A 12,165-nucleotide genomic window follows, 5' to 3' on the forward strand; every position below is an offset into this window, starting at 1 on the left:
GATATTTTAAATCGAATTTGAAGAATCTCTCATAGTACACATATTTTCAAAACAAAGCATAGTAACCGAGATTACGATTGACGCTTCATTCAATATACGTATATCACATAAAAACTATTAAATTGCCCCCAAAAATATTGTGCATTCCAAAACCTTGATTCAATAAATGATAATTAGAATAAAATAGAATTTTAGGTATGGTGATCATGTTGGTTGTTTAATGCAAAAAATTCCAGACAACAACGTTCAATGTCGCCATTACTGTTGAATCATCTGTCGCTCAAAATGTTCGCCATTGCTCAAAGAACGAGATCCAAAGTCTGGACTATACACTGGGTAAATTGTTGTTTTCATTATAGAATTCTAGTATTGTTTCTAATAATGGTACAAAAGCAGGAAAATTTAAAAAAAATAAACAAAAAAAACGTGTTTTACAATAATGTATTAAGTAATATATATATTTTAGTTAGTTAGTTTAAAAATACGAGGAAATAAAGTGAATAACATACATAACAATAAATAGTATATATGTATATATGTATATATTCCAATTTTTTATTCTGCACAATATCATAATATATATAGGTAAAAGAAAACAATAATATTATTTTACGATGTAATTTCCATTAACGTTAACTTTTTCCCATCTTGAAAAAAAAAATATTTTTATGAATAATTGTATGCTAAACGGCCAGAATTTTATAGTAAACCTAATATAAATATTAATCAATTTATATCTGAAATGTTTATATTAAAAAAAGAAAACAACAACATTATAAAATTCACACATAAAATGAAACGAAATAATAAAATCAGTAAAAAAATTGAATTATTAGTATTACTCTGAGTCGTATTAACAGCAAAGTTTGATGATGAAATGTGGTAGAAATATTTGTTAATATCATATTTACACATTTAAATACTCGATCAAAGAATCAAATTCTACTCAGTTACTGCTCGTGATTTCTCTTAAAAAAATGTTACAAATTAAGTTACATAGATGCTCGAGTAAAATTACCAAAATTACAAAAATGAAATAGAAATGTTAAATCGATAGACACTCACAAGCAGCGTGTGCAACATGCACGCGAGCGCGACTCCAATGGACGATAGCAATTTTCGCAGATCCAATCCTTGCTTCCAACGTAAAGGCGATTGCTGGTGAGGAAAGTGACCAAATTGCACCCTTTGAGCCTAATTTCGTTTAAAACGGACGCGCCCACTTCCCTCGCGTTCATTCTCACGCATTATCGTCTCTTCAATGCACCCTTTCACTCGACACGTGACCGTCGCATTGCTTGAAATTCTTTATCACGTCCTCGGGGCAAATTTTTTTAACATTTCGTTTCTCGTTGGACGCCGATGTTTCTCGTCAGCATCGATGACATAGCGTTTCTCGCACGGTAAATATTTCTTTTTCTTGTCGTGGTACACGTCCGTAATGGATTTCGTGCATTCGTTTTTACTTTTGGAAAATTGTACAAACAATAATGTTTCCCGACAGTTATTCACTTTTTATACACTTTCACTGTATCTTTTATTTGTATTAAACGTTTGGAATGGTTTGTTAAAAAATCTTTTACTTATTACGGTAAATAAAATATTTACACATATATATCTAGATGTACTTTTTGCTTTATATCAAGTTTTTGGAATATTCTATTAATAAATTCGTAATTATTACGACGATTATTAGCTAAAATATTCCGTGAAAGAATTTTTAATAATTACGACGGTTAATATTTATTAGTTGTTTGTTTTGGTGTACTTCTGTTAGATCTTATGTCACGTTTCTGGAATATTCCATTGAAGATTTTTTACTTATTAACTAAGATTCTCGTTTACATATTTTGATGACGAACCAATTCCAGAAAACTTATGATTTATAGATTATCTTCCTTTTTATCATCCTTCGATTACGATTTCTTTCATCTTCGACCGATTCTTCGTGCGATCTATTTTATCCCGGCTGTCGATAAATCTCGAAACTGCACCAGACACTTTTACGAGTTCTACCTATCAAATAAATCAATCCTTGTACGCCTCGGTCTGTCGATTTCACTTGAAGCCTCGCGCTCCTCACCCTGTTTTGATTTCACTGCAACGGTGCATCGACGTTCGAGGAACACTGTTTAAATCACACTAACGGTTTCCACTCGTTTAACGCAATGAAACTTCATTCCTCTCGATCGTCCGTCACTTTACATGCCGTTAATGAGCATTTTGACCGCGAAACCGCTCGTTTCCCTTCTCCTGACTGGAATACTCGCTTTTCCTCCGGTATCAGCACAACGTTCTTCGATAAACAAAAAAAAAACAATTCGATTCGCATAGCTTTATCTTATCGAACGAGTAACATTTAGTATTTTTTCTCCACGATGGCGATTACGATTACTCTTGCCACGTTTCGTCGTTCTTTCGTTAGATCCAACATCCAACGTCGTCCTTTTTGTTTTGAAGCTTCATCGAGGTTCGTGAATTTCATTGAATCTTTTGGAATCTTTTTGCGATATTTCAGCATCCAAATACTCCCGTGTAAATAATTCAGTCTCCGTAGGCGTTGCTCCGTGGATGCTGCGAGTGTTTACGCTGGTAGCATTTCCAGGTTCTGGTGTTCCATCGACGACGAACACGTTCGACGATATCCTTAGCACACAACGCATTTACGACTAAGCCAGGGCTATCTTATCGCGTGTATCGCGGCTTCGGTTCCTCGTCGGCTTTTCCCTGACTCCGGCGAACTGTTTCATCGGCGACGAAACGACGTATCAACGACGCTGGGGCGTCGGGTCGTGGAAAGCAGACAAGCTGCAACAGATACCGTATCGCCTGATAACAACCCCCCACCCGCCAGAACGGTCGTGTAACGCCGAGACAACGAAGAGGGCCCCGATAAAAAGCGTTCTATTGCTGGGCAGCGCAATCACCGCGGCAATCTACGATCGTGGACGCCGATTCGGACGTTTCCTCGACGCTGTGGCCGCCGCGCGCGCGATGAACACTTTCTCGCTTCTGCCAAGACAAGCGACACCTTTTACTCTCCGCGGATTCCAGTTTCGCGAAACTGGCCGATAAAATGAGACGCGTCTACGCAACGCTTACGACGTGCCAATGACGAGACTCTTCTCTAGGTTTCACAATACGTTCCACTTAACGCGTCAACCAGCGGACTTTTTACTCAGAAGCCGAGAAAAATCATTCTGCAGGGGTTATTCTACCATAATTGGTTGAAAAATCGACCTTTTTATTGTATTTTTTTATAATGTCCAGTTTTGCATATGTGTTTGCTAATTATAAACGTGATATTCGTAAAATTTCAAGAGTACCTTTAACCCTTAAAACGGTATTCTAGCGTAAAGTGCATTTTTAAATTTTCTTGAGGAATTTTTTGCAAATAAATTATAACACCTTTAGCAGTCAAATTTGCAGGGTTTATTTATACATGATGCAGTGACATTTTTAAATTTTTTGGACGGAAGAAAGTTAAAATTGGTGGCACTGCATACTCTCACACATAGTCAAACATAATTGCTTTAAATCTTAAAAGAGGATTTTTACTTTGAAGCTGAGAAAAATCATTCTTCAGGGGTTATTCTACCATAATTGGTTGAAAAACCGACCTTTTTATTGTATTTTTTTATAATGTCCAGTTTTGAATATGTGTTTGCTAATTATGAACATGATATTCGTAAAATTTCAAGAGTAACTTTAACCCTTAAAATAGTATTCTAGCGTGAAGTGCATTCTTAAATTTTCTTGAGGAATTTTTTGCAAATAAATTGTAACACCTTTAGCAGTCAAATTTGCAGGGTTTATTTATACATGATGCAGTGTCATTTTAGAATTTTTTCACCTAAGAAAGTTAAAATTGGTGGCACTGCATACTCTCAAACATAGTCAAACATAATTGCTTTAACTCTTAAAAGAGGATTTTTACTTTGAAGCTGAGAAAAATCATTTTTTAGGAGATATTCTATCATAATTGGTCGAAAGACCGACCTTTTTATTGTATTTTCTTATAACTTCCAATTTGGAGTATGTGTTTGCTAATTATAAACGTGATATTCGTAAAATTTCAAGAGTACCTTTAACCCTTAAAATGGTATTCTAGCGTAAAGTGCATTTTTAAATTTTCTTGAGGAATTTTTTGCAAATAAATTATAACACCTTTAGCATTCAAATTTGCAAGGTTTATTTGTACATGATTCAGTGTCATTTTAGAATTTTTTGGACGGAAGAAAGTTAAAATTGGTGGCACTGCATACTCTCACACATAGTCAAACATAATTGCTTTAACTCTTAAAAGAGGATTTTTACTCTGAAGCTGAGAAAAATCATTTTTTAGGAGATATTCTATCATAATTGGTCGAAAGACCGACCTTTTTATTGTATTTTCTTATAACTTCCAATTTGGAGTATGTGTTTGCTAATTATAAACGTGATATTCGTAAAATTTCAAGAGTACCTTTAACCCTTAAAATGGTATTCTAGCGTAAAGTGCATTTTTAAATTTTCTTGAGGAATTTTTTGCAAATAAATTATAACACCTTTAGCATTCAAATTTGCAAGGTTTATTTGTACATGATTCAGTGTCATTTTAGAATTTTTTGGACGGAAGAAAGTTAAAATTGGTGGCACTGCATACTCTCACACATAGTCAAACATAATTGCTTTAACTCTTAAAAGAGGATTTTTACTCTGAAGCTGAGAAAAATCATTTTTTAGGAGATATTCTATCATAATTGGTCGAAAGACCGACCTTTTTATTGTATTTTCTTATAACTTCCAATTTGGAGTATGTGTTTGCTAATTATAAACGTGATATTCGTAAAATTTCAAGAGTACCTTTAACCCTTAAAATGGTATTCTAGCGTAAAGTGCATTTTTAAATTTTCTTGAGGAATTTTTTGCAAATAAATTATAACACCTTTAGCAGTCAAATTTGCAGGGTTTATTTATACATGATGCAGTGACATTTTTAAATTTTTTGGACGGAAGAAAGTTAAAATTGGTGGCACTGCATACTCTCACACATAGTCAAACATAATTGCTTTAACTCTTAAAAGAGGATTTTTACTCTGAAGCTGAGAAAAATCATTTTTTAGGAGATATTCTATCATAATTGGTCGAAAGACCGACCTTTTTATTGTATTTTCTTATAACTTCCAATTTGGAGTATGTGTTTGCTAATTATAAACGTGATATTCGTAAAATTTCAAGAGTACCTTTAACCCTTAAAACGGTATTCTAGCGTAAAGTGCATTTTTTAAATTTTCTTGAAGAATGTATTGCAAATAAATTATAACACCTTTTGCAGTCAAATTTACAAGGTTTATTTGTACATGATTCAGTGTCATTTTAGAATTTTTTCACCTAACAAAGTTAAAATTGGTGGCACTGTATACTCTTAAACATATTCAAACATAATTGTTTTTAAGAGAGGTAATTTGATGGTGTTTATGGTTCCGGCCATTCTGTTTGTTTGAAACGAAAAAACGTGAAAGATTCGTAATTAGTACGAGTTTGACTATAGTAGGTACTGGAACAAACGAAGAAAGTCGATAATCAAAAACATGGCAACACTTTGAAATTTGATTATCGATGTTTTTATCTTTTCTTTTTTAAATTTCGGGGGGTGTAAAGAAAGATAAAAAATAAAAATTTTGGGTTAATGTTAGTATGGTCGTATATGTATTGAATGTAATATATAAATATAAAGGTTTGTATCTCTATAACGATTACGTTGATCGTCACACGTCCTTTAAACAGCCATAACTTTGTTATCAGCCATAAAATTTCATAAGTATATTTTTCAAATTACATTCTTTAAGAAAATACAAAAAAAAGAATCGATCTTTTCAAAGGTTTGCACAAGAATATCCTCTTAAAGTCGCATTGTTATTGTAAAACTGTTCAAATTTCATGATTACTTTTTTTTACAATAGTTGTTTTGATTATTACAAATAATTCTATTTCATTGGCAACACTGACTTTGTTTCTTTTTTGAAATATTGATTTTTTTTAATAATAAATAAAATTTGTCGTTTTATTTCATTGATCATACTTTATGTTTTCTCAAACGCGCAAAGTTGTTTTCAAACAACATAATGTTCTTCTATAAAAATGTTATCATTATTATTTTATTAACTATTTTTGCCTGCATGTACATCGTATATATTATTACACACATTATTTTCACTAAAAATTAAGAAAATACTTCTAAGATTAAAATTCCTCAAAAAACAGCAATTTATTTTTCAATATAATGTCACAGCTTCATGTTTTCTCATATATGTCTGTATACAGTGTGTTCTACCTATCTTATCTAACTCAATATCGTCATTGTTTCAAGCAATATGTTAAACTTTTTTTACGTTTATATAAGCTCTTACTTTTATAAAACTTTTTTTTAAGTTTATATAAGTAGAAAGTTTAAAGAGGTACATAATATGTTATAAATGGTTTCTCTATAGATGGAGACGTAGAGGAGATATGAAGATCAATTTTCTTTTTTTAAATAAAATATCCAATTTGTTGTTTTCAAACAACATAATGTATTTTTCTACAAATTTCATTGTTCGTATTTAATTTCATGAAATTGATAGTAAACACTCCTCTAACATGTGAATAATAAGTTTGCAATATTCTGTTTTAGTTAAAATAATTAAAAGTTCTCGCATTTAAAGATATAGGTAAGTACTAATGATTCTAATCATATTACTTTTTTGTTGCATTTTCTAAATTCCAAATTAATTGCAATTTATTACAGAACAAATGTTCACGTCGCACGGAATACTAGTTTGGAAAATACATAGTGTTCTATCAAATTACGTATGGAATATTTAAATTACAAAAACTGTAGACATTGTGGCATTTAAAAGAAAACAGACTTTTTTTTGTCAGACAAGGTTTCGTTGTATTTTTAAAATTAAATGCAAACATAAAATCGTACGTCATACGATAGGCAATGCGAGTAAGAATAATTAGATAAAACTTGTTTCTTGCTACCTCTATTAAACGATAATTGCCAGTTACATGTATGTCGTCGCCATTTATGGTCTAATGGGCGTACCTTTCCTGGTGATTAAGAATACTTAACAATATTATAGTTACTAATAACATGATTTAATTGTTTAATCATGAGTAACATGGTTTCAAGAAAACTAAGGTAACTGGGAACTTTTTATTTTACCTTAAATCGTAATATAAAGACTTGACAGACGCCGCGAAGACAACATGGCCGCCACAGACTGTCAACATCGACCCGTCTCTATTGGGAAACACTTATTAATTCTTTTATAGACGTTGAAGCATTGATTTTAAATAATTTTCATTGACACTTAGAAATTTTTTTCTTTTCTATAAACTTCCAAACTTTGCCTAATTATCAATCACCGATTTAGTTTCAAGACCCACGACAATGCCCACAACATTTGTTATAACGAGTATTCTATTATTTATATACAAATTAAAAGTTTATATAGAATTTAAAAACTTTATAAATCCACACAGTTTCTACAGAATTTAATAAATGTATTTTGTCAAAGATTAAATTTTTATAGCATCAGTAAAATGTAATGATTCTAAAAAATTCATGAGGAACATATAAATTTTCATAATTACAAATAAAATTTAAAAATTGCATAAAACCTATACAGTACTTACAAATGCTCATAGTTGTTTATTAATGTTTAAGAATGCATGCTTGTTTACTAACAATTACATAACATTTGCTTCATAACTTGGGCACAAGACTACTTTGAAACCGAGAGCATAGACTCTGTCTTCAAGAAATTAATTGTTCTCGTCGCAATGTTTTTCATTTTGCATAATTGCACGCCTCAAAAAGCTTTTATCATCATTCTGAATTCTCCTCTCTAATTACAGTTTTCTCGTCTTTGTCGTGCCTTGGTATCGTTCTGGCCTGGACGTTCTTTATGAAAACTTTTATTAGGTCTACAGGGAAAAGTTCACTTTTATGAATGCAACCTCTGTATCGTTGGAAAGAAATTGAAAAACCTGCGATACGAGCCTCGAATGGGCTTTTAATCGTTTGGATTCTTCTCGCAAATGGGCGTTGCTATTACGATGAATTGACACGTTCGTGTGGTCCTCGTTAAGCAAAAATGATCGTCGTTTACGCGTCCCAAGAAGCCATAAGCTCCTCGAGTTAAAGCTGTGCTGACCGATATATGGGTCAGGGATTCTCGAGTAAGGAGTGTCCTCACCCACATGTGGGTCAGGGGACAGTGTACGTGTTAATTCTGAAAGAGAATACCGAACCATATGATTTTAACCCTTATATGGACTTTCAAATTTACTCTTGGAAATCAGAGATTCTCAATGGAGAATCTCCATATAACCTCTCAGTGGTTACGAGTGAAAGGTATATAAATTAAAAGGTATAACTTTCGAGTGGACTCAGAAAAATATCAAAATAATACGATATTACACAGGGTGTTCGGCCACCCCTCGGAAAAATTTTAATGGAGGATTCTAGAGGCCAAAATAAGACGAAAATCAACAATACTAATTTGTTGATGGAGGCTTCGTTAGAAAGTGATTAACGTTTGAAGTTCCGCTCGTACTGAATTTTTTTCTCGAAAATGCGTAAGATTTCGGGGGTATGTTTATTCACCAAAAATGATTGTAATTGACCCCCGCAACTGAAAATAATTTTTCCAAAACGATTTGAAATTTTTTTTTCTTCGAAAAATTTAGGCACCTACCCCCTCTCGATTTTTCTTAAAAATTCGTTTTTGATTTCTAGTAATTTTATTTGACTCCCTACAGAAAAGTTGTGTAATACTTTTTTATAGGTACTCATGAGCTCTACTTCAGAAAAAAGTTTCATTGAAATATATTCACTATTGTAGAAGTTATGGCTGTTTGAAAATTGTACCATTTGTTTGAGGTTGTTCTCATTTTGCGGAGTCAAGAACCAACTTTTCGAATATTTTTGCGATTTGTACATATTCTCCATCAAAATACGCGTAGTTTGCTTTTTTAAACATTAAAATCGTCCAATCCGTTCAGAAGTTATGACATTTTAAAGATTCGCATGAAAATTCGGGCAGACATTTCTGGCCAGAAATTATATTTTCGGTAAGGGATTTTTTTCTCGAAATTGAGCAGGATTTCGGGGGTATGTCTATAGACCAAAAATGCTTGAAATTGACCCCCTGCAACTAAAAATAATTTTTCCAAGACGATTCGAAAGTCTTTTTTTTCACCCAAAACTTTCAACACTTACTCGAATTTTTTTCTCGAAAGTGGGTAGGATTTCGGAAGTATGTGTAATGACCAAAAATGATTGTAATTAACCCCTGCAACCGAAAATAATTTTTCCAGAACGATTTGAAATTTTTGAATTTAATTGTTAATAACTTTTTAACGAAGCCTCCATCAGCGAATTGGTATTCTTGATTTTCGTCTTATTTTGGCCTCTAGAATCTCCCATTAAAATCTTTCCCACGGGTGGCCGAACACCCTGTATATGTATAAATAAAAATATATCATTTTGGTCAAATGCAGTTGGTGTCGACATCATGTCACTAAAATTCATAGAGTTATGTAAGAGTTAAAATTAGATTAAAAAAGGCTAATGGAAATTTCTAGATTAGCAGTGAACATAAAAGTGGAATACAGCTCACCTAGGAGAAAGTTAAATTCTTTCACTTCTTTATTGACTGAATTTGGCTTTAGTTCAATTTTTCATTTACTATTAACACTAAAACTACCGAAGTGTTCAAAATGACCCATTTGTAATTTCTAATAAAAATTTTACGAAATTTATTCGACTGGATTTTTACTCTAAGAGAATGAATAAACATTTATTTTCATTATATTTATACATTTATTCAAATATCTATAGTTTAAATATCTTTAGTACAAATAAATACACCATAATTGTCGGTAGTTCTAGTATCAAAGACTCGTAAAGAGAGGTAAGCTATTTAAGCTTGATTATCAATAGCTATTTATGGATTTATCAAATTAATAATTGATTTAGTTTATCCTTAACCGTATATTCAAACACTTGTCATTGAATATTTTCTATAATTCGTTCTATATTTTATTACGTATTTCGTATTAGTATATTTTGTTATGCAATATTACGTATTATAAATAAACTATGACAGATGAGGATTGCAGAGAAAACTAAAACTCAGGGTCATGCGTCGAGGAGATTGAGAAACACTACCGTAAATGGATTTCTTGGGACCGTCGCGGCCATGTATAAAGTAGTTGCATTGCTTATAAATTGGCAAATGATCCAGACAACAATCGAGATTACATTGTAAATTGTTTCCATTATCAGTTTACGGTATAACTAAAATAACATAACTTTGTCACATACGTGACAGGAAATATTTGGTTTGCAAGTACAGATTATGCAGATTTGGAGTTCAAAATGTATCGAAACATGTGTATTATTATAACATGATTCATTTATCACGATGGGTGATATAGGAAACAGAAACAACTGGCACGTTTTTTAATTATTCGAACTGCCATCTGTTATTTAGCAGAACGACGGGTCATTCGCTGCAATCAATGCTGCTTTCCTGTATATAGATTATTTCTTGGGTCGAGGCTACCAAAATCTTTCATTCTTAAATAAACTTTTTTTTAAGAACTATCCAATTTTCTAGTCATTTCTCTTAATGAAGAACTCTTTCTACAATGTAATAATGGCACGTTGAGTTACTGAAACTATTTTAACTTCATTCGATCTAATATTCTGTGTAGTTTTCAAATTATAATAAAATAAATAAATTTTATTATTTGCGTATCAAAACAGTGGTTTATATAATTATCAGAGCACTCAGAATAACATTTTTGAAAGTATGATGACGCGTGTAAATCTTAACGTAGTCAATATTAGTTATAGTTTGCAATTTATTACCATATCTATATAAAAATAATAAAAGTTAAACCTTGATATTTTAATATTTTAAAACAATAAAGATCTCACAATAACTTTTTGTACTCTTTGATTCTGTAATAATTTCTGGCATTTTAGATGATACTGATATTATTATTTATTAATTACATTTGCTTCAGTTGAAGTTTTGTTATTACCTAGACAACTATCATCTTTTAAGAAATCTATATTCTATTTAGTTAAGAATTCCACCCATTTCATGGTCAAATAAGTATTTAGTCTCCGCTCAGTTGTAAATAGGCTTCGTCTCTTTACTACTTTTAATCAAACGCTTTGATGACTTTCCTATCACTGAACATACAGATAAGACGCGTTTAAAAATTACTGCTCACACCGTGTACGATCATTCACCGGAAAGGATGAGTCCGTTATTCGCATAATATTTACTAAATACTTATCACCAGACACTTTTTAATATTTATAAATTCCTATTTGTTACTTATTATATAATTAAATTATTGTGGAAGCTCCTTGCTAACACAACAATTTTAATGGGAGATTCTAGAGGCCAAAATAAGATGAAAATCAACAATACTAATTTGTTGATGGAGGCTTCGTTAGAAAGTGATTAACGTTTGAAGTTCCGCTCGTACTGAATTTTTTTCTCGAAAATGCGTAAGATTTCGGGGGTATGTTTATTCACCAAAAATGATTGTAATTGACCCCCGCAACTGAAAATAATTTTTCCAAAACGATTTGAAATTTTTTTTTCTTCGAAAAATTTAGGCACCTACCCCCTCTCGATTTTTCTTAAAAATTCGTTTTTGATTTCTAGTAATTTTATTTGACACTCTACAGAAAAATTGACTAATACTTTTTTGTAGGTATCCAAGACCTCCACTTAAAAAAAAAGTTTCAATGAAATATATTCACTATTGTAGGAGTTATGGCTGTTTCAAAATTGGACCATTTTTTGGGGGTTTTTCTCATGTTGCAGGGTCAAGGACCAACTTTTCGAATATTTTTACGATTTGTACATATTTTACACTAAAATGCGCGTAGTTTGCTTTTTTAAACATTAAAATCGTCCAATCCGTTCAGAAGTTATGACGTTTTAAAGATTCCCACGAAATTTTGGGGTAACATTTCTGGCCAGAAATTATATTTTCGGTAAGGAATTTTTTTCTCGAAAGTGGGTAGAAATTCGGGGGTATGTGTAATGACCAAAAATAATTGCAATCGAATCTTGCAACCGAAAATAATTTTTCTAAAACGAT

General features: G+C 31.8%; 1 protein-coding gene across 4 annotated transcripts in view; it reads right to left on the reverse strand.

The window, feature by feature from the left end:
• Window positions 1–12,165, reverse strand: part of LOC143341138 (uncharacterized) — a 230,344-nt gene that overhangs the window by 48,737 nt on the left and 169,442 nt on the right. The gene's annotated exons all lie outside the window — the stretch shown is intronic.

This window comes from Colletes latitarsis, chromosome 4 (genome assembly GCF_051014445.1).
Source record: "Colletes latitarsis isolate SP2378_abdomen chromosome 4, iyColLati1, whole genome shotgun sequence".
Classification (NCBI taxonomy): Eukaryota; Metazoa; Arthropoda; class Insecta; order Hymenoptera; family Colletidae; genus Colletes; species Colletes latitarsis.